Source organism: Glandiceps talaboti, chromosome 2 (genome assembly GCF_964340395.1).
Source record: "Glandiceps talaboti chromosome 2, keGlaTala1.1, whole genome shotgun sequence".
NCBI classification, from domain to species: Eukaryota; Metazoa; Hemichordata; class Enteropneusta; family Spengelidae; genus Glandiceps; species Glandiceps talaboti.
Genome location: NC_135550.1, coordinates 29,824,513 through 29,833,592, shown reverse-complemented (window position 1 = coordinate 29,833,592; position 9,080 = coordinate 29,824,513).

The following is a 9,080-nucleotide window of genomic DNA, read 5'->3' as shown; positions in this document are numbered from 1 at the left end:
ACCAATGGTAGAGTCCATGATCTCGTGCAACCCCAATGTCATCACACTGTACAGAAGTGAAACAAATCAATATCATGCCGAATCACTGACTACAAATGCAACACTTTCACTCCATCCATAGAAAACTATAACACATTATTAAAATAAGATAATTATGATAAAGAGACTATAACTGTTGTAATTGCAACGTAATTGGGAATATCATAAACGTATAAAAACACATACTAAAAGTATATATTAAAGTGGCCATATGGATGACGATTGGGGTATTTATTTTTAATTCTTAATTTGTAAAACTGTTTTATCATGGCTTACTACGTGAAAAATCAATATTAAACAACATATGCCAAGTCCTTCCTTGTAACTCAATAAGGCGAAAAAAAATTTTGTGTTTCCGATTACGTGCCTTCAGAAAATAGGGTAGGAAGGTCGGGATTTTCTTTTCTTTTAATTTACTTTATCTTATCTTTTAATTGAAAAATTTTGCTTTGGCCCAGTTAGTCTGAATACCCATTCTGTGATAGTTTGATGAAATATGTACATACATCACTGGAGAAAAAAAACCCACATGCATGAAGGTCAAGAAGACAAAGAATTTGTTATCTTTGTTTTTGTTTTTAAAAAATGTTTTGGGTCGGTGGCTTAAACTAGGGTCGGGCGCGTTATCGGAACCATATTTTTTTATTTTGCTTAAATTTCAAAAGAGTAATAAATTTGGAAAATCTTTGTTATTGTACGTACAATAACAAACTGTACATTTTCTTTTAGCTTTTTGCAAATGCTGAGTTACAAACACATACTTTGTCAATGTTGTTTCACGTCGATTTTCAAGTAATAATCCGAGATAAAATTGTTTTATAAATTAAAAATCCAAAATAAATACAGCATCCTCATCCATATGGCCACTTTAATAACAGCATGTGTCGATGATATCCCTCGCATCTGAAACAATGGGTACTATTTTCAAGTTGTGGACGGACGGAAGTAGCCGGGAAATTGACCTAATGTGAATATGGTCGATGTTTAACCGTGAAGGACCACGTCTCATTGTTTTTGTTTAAATCCATTGTTTTATATAAATAACAAGGTCGCCTTCAATTCAGTATGAACTAAAAATACACAAGATGACCTACCCTTTAAAAAAATATACACAACTTATAGGACATTATGTCACCGCACATCACACTTGTAACTGCACACATACTAATACTTGCCCATCGACAAAAAATAAGCGTGTATATGAAAGTTAATGTAACATCAAGCCTTTATGACAGACTGGTTAAATAGCAAAATGCACTGAGATGCAGACACGAGGGCCGTGTCTTCCCAACATGAAGTTCAAGTATTAACATAGATTTTTAATGTATCCTCCAGAACAAAAGCAAACGCCGAGAAACTTCCAGCCAAAATTCCCAAACTTTCTCAGAATGTACGAAAGATGCGGGCATATCAATGATACTTATATCACAATTTGACTTTTCCGTACTTTGTTTTTCATTTTTGATGGCGTGCTTTTTTAAAAGTGTAATACCCTCCAAGCGGAACCTATCTCTTTCCCCCATTCGGGCGAAAAACTTCATTTATTGCTTTTACGGAAAGAAGAGAACATTTCCCTGAGGTCGCCCAGTAAATTGAGAGAGATATACGTTTCCTAACGGAAGCGGCGTTATATGTACATAAGTATACGCAAGCTGAACGATAGAGGCAAAACATACTTTATACAGTAGATGTGTAGAGCAACCGAATACTACCGCTGGAGGGTACAACACGAAATGGAGAAATTCTGACAGGAAGGGATATCAGCAAGTTTTGATGAATTCGTGACAAATTCAATCAAAATATAATGCGAAAAACAGCGAGGCTGAAACGCACTCAGAAGTAAAGGACGAAAATATGATATATCTCAGAGCGAGGTGTCCGCAAGAAGAGATTAAAGAAGGCGAAAGGTTGTACTGGGCGCCAACCAAAAGTCGCTGATTCTTTCAGTTTATTAATAATGCATAAAAAAGTAGCAAGGATAGAGACAGTGTTTGATCTACTTTTACTTTCAGCAGGTTAGCGGTAACATTACATATAAGAAAACAAGTCGAATTCTACCGTTAGGTTATAAGGTCTTGGTTACAGGTAGAAATGAAAGCTACCATTCTTCCTCCAGGCACACACATTACTCTGTCAATCAATTGCTCTGTACTATATAATTAAAACATATTCTGTCCATGAAAAAAATATGTCCCCTTTTGATTATGAGCATGACTTCATGAAAGTTTAAATGGTTCAGAACTTAGTCTATGTGAGCGTATGTCAATCAATTGCGATGCTATACCAGCGGCAAAGCTGTACGAGCTATCCTACACCGAAACCCGTCCAGTTTCGGGGCATGTGCATTGCCATCTAGGATCGAGTTCCCCGTTAACTCCTTTTTATACTTGCATGTGTTGTAACAACTTCCAAACCCCAATATAAAGATTTCTAACGACTGTATCAACTAGTTTTAATAATGTAAGGCGACCATGGGTTAATTACTGCAAAGAAACGGCTTCAAAGCAATTGGACAGGGGGCATGAGAGTGATCGTTAGACGCCAACAACAGACAAGGAGAGAAACGTGATCGATATAAATTTAAATGTAGTATGTAGTTATTTTTTCGACTTCTTTCGGCGAGGGAAGGATTATAACGTCAAGAGCTATGTCTATCTCATGAAATACCGTCGCTAAACTTTAAAACAGTGCAAAACTCATATTCCCATCAGTCATTCTGTGAGCACTGTTACGTTTGCAAGCACGTACACATAAAACTGAACCCCTTCTTGATGATAGGAATATTAAGATCTTTAAGTATGAAGAAATAAATCTAACATATAGTTGTATAAAGCTAGGAAGAAACAAAGTTTGTGTTGTATCACATTGCATTGCATTATATTGCATCAGATGTATCGCAATGTAATGTAATGTATTGTATTGTATTGCATTGTGTTGCTATTGAATTGCATTGCATTGCATTGTGTTGTATTGTGTTGTGTTGTGTTGTGTTGTGTTGTGTTGTGTTGTGTTGTGTTGTGTTGTGAGACAGCACTGGCACTGATATATTAAAATACTTTCGTATATTTGATGTTATTAATAATCTAATAACATTATAAATGGAGCAAAATGAAAATGCCAAGCAAGGTGTGGCCAGTTTAAAAGTTTCACTAGCTGTAACTGGAGTATTATTTTTTCGATCACACAACCAGGAATACATTGACTGAAAATTGTTAAAATACCAATAATTAAAACATTGTACACAGAGACCGATTTTATTCAAGGTTGAAATTACGGTCGCGTTGATCGTTGATTATAAGGTGCGGACCCAAAATTCCAATATTGATTTGATTTTTGTCCAAAAAATCAAATACTGGTTTGATTTATTGTACCATAAAATGTATGCAGCGACAGAAATAGGTTTCCTCTCTGGTGAGTCGACATACTTCAGGGTGTATGATATTACCATTAAGTCATTACGTCCCATCTAACAAAACAGTTTCAAAAACGCTCAAGTTGCAGCTAGTGTAACTTTAAGGTTACCTATTTAGTGAGTACTGGTATGTTTAACCAAGGCGGTAATAAATGATGTAATAAGTTGTTATATTGGATTTCATATCTCATCGAAATATCGATCGTGACAGTGAACCTGATTTTATATATATATATATATTTGTGTGTGTGTGTGTGTGTGTGTGTGTGTGTGTGTGTGTGTGTGTGTGTGTGTGTGTGTGTGTGTGTGTGTGTGTGTGTACTATATGTAGAATATAATTAAATAGCTTTGGTAAGAGAAAACAAATAACCCTTTACTGTACAGAGATCGTATACAGGTGGGACTCGGACAATGATGGCAGTTGATGGTGAAAATGACAATGTAGTGGTGGCGATGATGATGATGATGATGATGATGGTGGTGATGATGATGATGATGATGATGATGATGATGATGATGATGATGATGATGATGATGATGATGATGATGGTGATGATGGTGGTGGTGGTGCTGATGGTGGTGGTGGTGGTGGTGGTGGTGGTGGTTTTAACGATGATGAAGGTGGTCGTGGTGGTGATGATGATGACAAATATGGTGGTGGTGGTGGTGGTGGTGGTGGTGTTGATGATGATGATGATGTCTTCAATTGGTTTTTAATGACACGATGTGTTAGTGTACAAAAGTAGACATGACGTTTGTTAGTGTTTTCGATATCCTTTGAAGAATACAATATGGTGGCGACATGTTAAAAGAAGAAATAAAATGACACAATGAGAAGTTTTTCAAGGAGCGCTAAATCCGAAAGTACTAGCAGTACTATATTGTGTTGGTTACTATTCAATTCAAGAAAGTCAATTTTCTACTTTTTCATATTTTTTCTGAGGTCTTTTGGTAGGAATATAATCAATTAACGACATTATAAATAGAGCAAAACGAAAATACCAAGCAGGGTGTGGCCAGTTTAAAAGTTTTCACTAGCTGTAACTGGAGTATTACATGCATTTTCTCGATCACACAACCAGGAATACATCTTTGCACTCCTTTTACATTTTGTAAGAACGTGGTGGACTTGGAAAGTGTGTAATTTATATGTGGCAATGGTTAAGATTTTATTTCCAATGTCTCACAGCAGGCAGGTATAAGGAAAAAACTTATGAAATCTTAGTAACCAAAATAACAGAAACTTAGAATATTAAATATTTATCAACAACACAAGTTGCAATTAGCAGTTTTCGTCCAAGATGTGTTACATGAGAGGCTACCCCGAAGTTTTTCACGAATACTACACACATGTGACAAAATACAAGAAATGAACTTGGTCACAAGCACAGGTCAGGACAATTCACGGTGAAATACACAGGTGCCAAACTATGGAATGATATACCAATAATAATTGGGAATCTACACAGCAGGTGTGAATTTAAACAAGAATACAAGCAATATTTACAGATTACCAGTTACAAACACTTTTGATGGCAATTTGATGTATGTATTTGTGTTTGTGGGGTTACAGTGGAAAGAGATAGTGTCATGTCTCTATTTTCTTCTTTTTTGAGTCGAAATCTTTATGTACATAGCTTGGTTGGTTATTTCTCTTTCTTTACTTGTAGACGTTTTTAATATGTAAGAAATCCAAAGGAACGGTGAAAATGCCAGATAATATTTGTATTCTGATTATTATAACATGTATTGGCGGGGTTGGACTAGATTAGTTGGCAGAGAGTTATATTTCGATCCTTTTCCCATTTATTTATGTATTCACACTATTATTTTTGTCTGAGAATAAAGTAATATTATTATTATTATTATCATCATCATCATTATTATTATTATTATTATTATTCAAGGTTATCAAACTCCGCTGGCATTGAACCATGGTTACTGTACATTAAAAACTTACCAGAGGGATCAGCTTTTTGAGATTAAACATTAGATCCCAGGTGCGATCATCTCTCTTGGTCAGATACTGTTCTCGTATATCTCGTATTTTTTAGCCATCCTAAAACGATTATCACACTCATAACGATATGAATAGTCGTCAAATTATATTACCCGATGAAAACTTACACTAATTTCACAGTATCTTTTAAAAAGAAACACGGCGTCTTAGGATTAGTCTGTCAATCATGCTTAGGGAATGCTGTCAAATCCATTCAACTTGTATGTAATGTATAGGCAAGGCTTAGAACAAACGTTTGTATTAGAAAACTTACGACGGTTGAGGCCTTAGGGTAGATGAGGGGGTCTGTCGTAGGTGTTTATCAGACGCAAAGGCGATTTTCGTTTCCTGTGTCTTCTGTTGCAATATATCAAACTGTAGAATACAACTTGTTTTCCGGAGATACTATGGTCTAAACAGTAATTTAGTCGTAAAAGGTACACCAACAAAATAGGAATTTTAAACTGACACATATTTTGGTGATGAACTGTTGTCATTGGGACGGGGGGGGGGGGTACTAAAAATGAGTTTACCACAATGTTTACCTACATAGTCCTGCGTTGATATACCCATATTGTAAAAACAGTAAATTTTTAATAAATGTGAATCACAACAAACATGTTGCAAGATAAAATTATTTTCATTAGAACTCTTCTGAATTCATTGCGATCGAGTCGCCATACAGTATAATAGAATACATTTCAAAATTTGACACACAATTGCTCGAAATTTTAAGTCAACTAATAAACTTCTGAACTTTATGCATCGAATTTATACAAGTCCATATTTTCACTGACCTTTGTATTGTACTTTTCACACAATCTCGGTCTCCGCTTGTCTGGATTTTTTTGCCGCTAACACGTGTGTATTTTATACTGAGCTGTATGACATTGTAATGATTATGGCGGTGGTGTTGATAGAAATTGATGATGATGATCATGGTGATGTGAAGATGATTATTATTATTATTATTATTATTATTATTATTATTATTATTATTATTATTATTATTATTATTGTTACTGGTGATGTGAAGATGATGATGATGATGATTATTATTATTATTACTGATGATGATGATGATGATGATGATGATGATGATGATGGTGGTGGTGGTGGTGGTGGTGGTGGTGGTGGTGATGATGGATGGTGGTGATGATGGATGGTGGTGGTAGTGGTGGTAGTGGTGTCATAAAACTGACAATGTGGTATCTAATGCTATAACTCTGGTACACAAGGAGGGGGCAGCGAGTGATACCTAGTATACTAGTATTTAGGTGCCATTCTTTATTGCATACGCTGGTCTTTGTAAAACTTACAAAAAGACGTAGCTTGAAAAGTAATAGTATTGGTGTTAGAAGTGGCATTAACATTCGAGATCTAGTAGTTTTAAAGTGGTCCTACAGAATTCAGTCTGTCTTCAGGCCTTGGCTTGGCTTTGGCATTGTTCATAATGTTAAAACCATACCTGGTGTATTCCAACCTCTTCGTAATGATGGACTACCACCCTTACAGTTGTTCTTGTCATTTTGGAGAGGGTATCAGAACGGTGCAGATGATACAACACAGGATAAGCATCGGAAATATTCACAAATCGTCTTGGTCATCACCGTTTGTGGTCGCCACTATTTTTACGTACCAAACTGTGATTAAAGCACTTTAAAATAGACTGACAATGAATGCTGCATTCACATACATTGAATTCCTCAAACTGACCGGGGAATGGTTTCAACTAAAGGCTGCTTATTGTTTATCTAAAATACTACCACGTATTGCTTGAGACCCCTTTCTTCAAAAACGTCTGACCCAAAAATATTTTCTTTTTCATTAGGTCAGCAAGAAAAATGGCCTACTTTAGACCATTTATTGTGTTGGTAAAAAATGTCTCGTAAAAAGTCATTTGTAAATGTGACATTGTTTTTTGAAAGATTCCATTAAACCTGGAATAACTTTCAAGAGCGTTATCGTTCTTTTTTCCAATTTTATCTTCCAGGTACTGCTTTTGACATTGCCAATTAATTGTACCCCTAAAACCAACAGAAAGATGAGTACTTCTACCATGTCTTCATTCTTATACAGTAATAGTTCGTTGGCATTGAATGCTATTTTCCACAGTACACACTTTCCCGCCAAAAGATTTTTGAAAAACTGTCTTTTTGCAATTTGTTCTGACAGCTTCATGTCTCAACAAGAATCGAAAAGCTATAGGGTGTACATTGATACAAAAAACGGTTGGCATACATATAACCATATTTACACATATTTTCACCAATATCTTTTAATGTATGTAGAGATACCTGATGGTGGGCTTGTCACGGTATCTACATGTACGGTTATACCTGTTCGGTCTGTTTGTTTGTTTGTTTGTTTGTTTGGATATTCGAATTCACTTCAAGATAGATTAATTTTGATAATTTCCACCTTGAACTTTTTGTAGATTTATCGCAACAATTTACAAGAAAGACTCTCTATCTCTATCTCTATCAGTACCATTACCTTTACTGGATCTAAACCACGATTGGTCTTTTGAATCTCTACAAGTAGGTGTGACTGTGGACAACGAACCATTATTATGGGAATTTTCAGGTTGGTCATTTTATAAATCTGTCTTTAATAATATTGACATCGGAACTAAGCTATGTGTTGGTATCTTATCTAATCGTTGGAAAATACACAAATGTTTGGTAGCAAGGTGTTTAAAACTATACATTTTTGAATCCCCCCGTTATACTTGACATGTTGTCATGCTTTACAAATGAGAATAGCATTAGTTGTCATGTTTCCATTTGACGTATTTTCAGGAAAAGAAGTAGATTTTTGTCAACCTAAAATAAAGTCGCTGAAATGTCACTATGTACCTGTAGAAAGCATTGTTAGAAGTACCTCAAGAACAGGTGAAGGTTCGATGGATTACTGTTACTCAATGCATTATGATAATTGTGAATTGCAAAAAACAAAAACAAAACGAAGCGAGGATGATAAACATATGAATTCATTCATTTCTACTAAGTTTACTTTTAATGATATACACTTTTGCTGTAATCAACTAACATTCGTAATGACGTCATTATTATCATCTACATATGCATATATACCATGTCGACCAATAATTGAAGCAAGGTCAAAATAAGCCACATTTTCACGTTTGATATTGGTAACTGGTTTCCAGGGTGGTGATTAGGATCAGATACCTCAATAAACAATTGTCATACTCAATATGTTCGTCAACAATAACAAATACTCGAATTTTAATAAATGTAGACACACATGATACACAGAGAGACAGAGAGACAGAGAGAGATAGACAGAGAGACAGAGAGACAGAGAGACAGATAGAGATAGACACAGCCACAAACGATAGCCAGACAGACAGGCATACACACACACACACACACACACACACATACATACACACACAGAGAGAAACTGTGCCTCTTCCTTCAAATATAAAGTCGCAGCAATGTTATATCCAATAGTATATAGAAGAAGAAATTGGTTTTACAGAATCTCAAAAAGATAAAGACAATTTGAAAAATAAGAAAACAAGACGTATTTGGCATGTACGTGTAGAATATAGTTGTTAAATGTAAGAATGTAAAACTAATAGAAACAACGATGTGAACATTGACT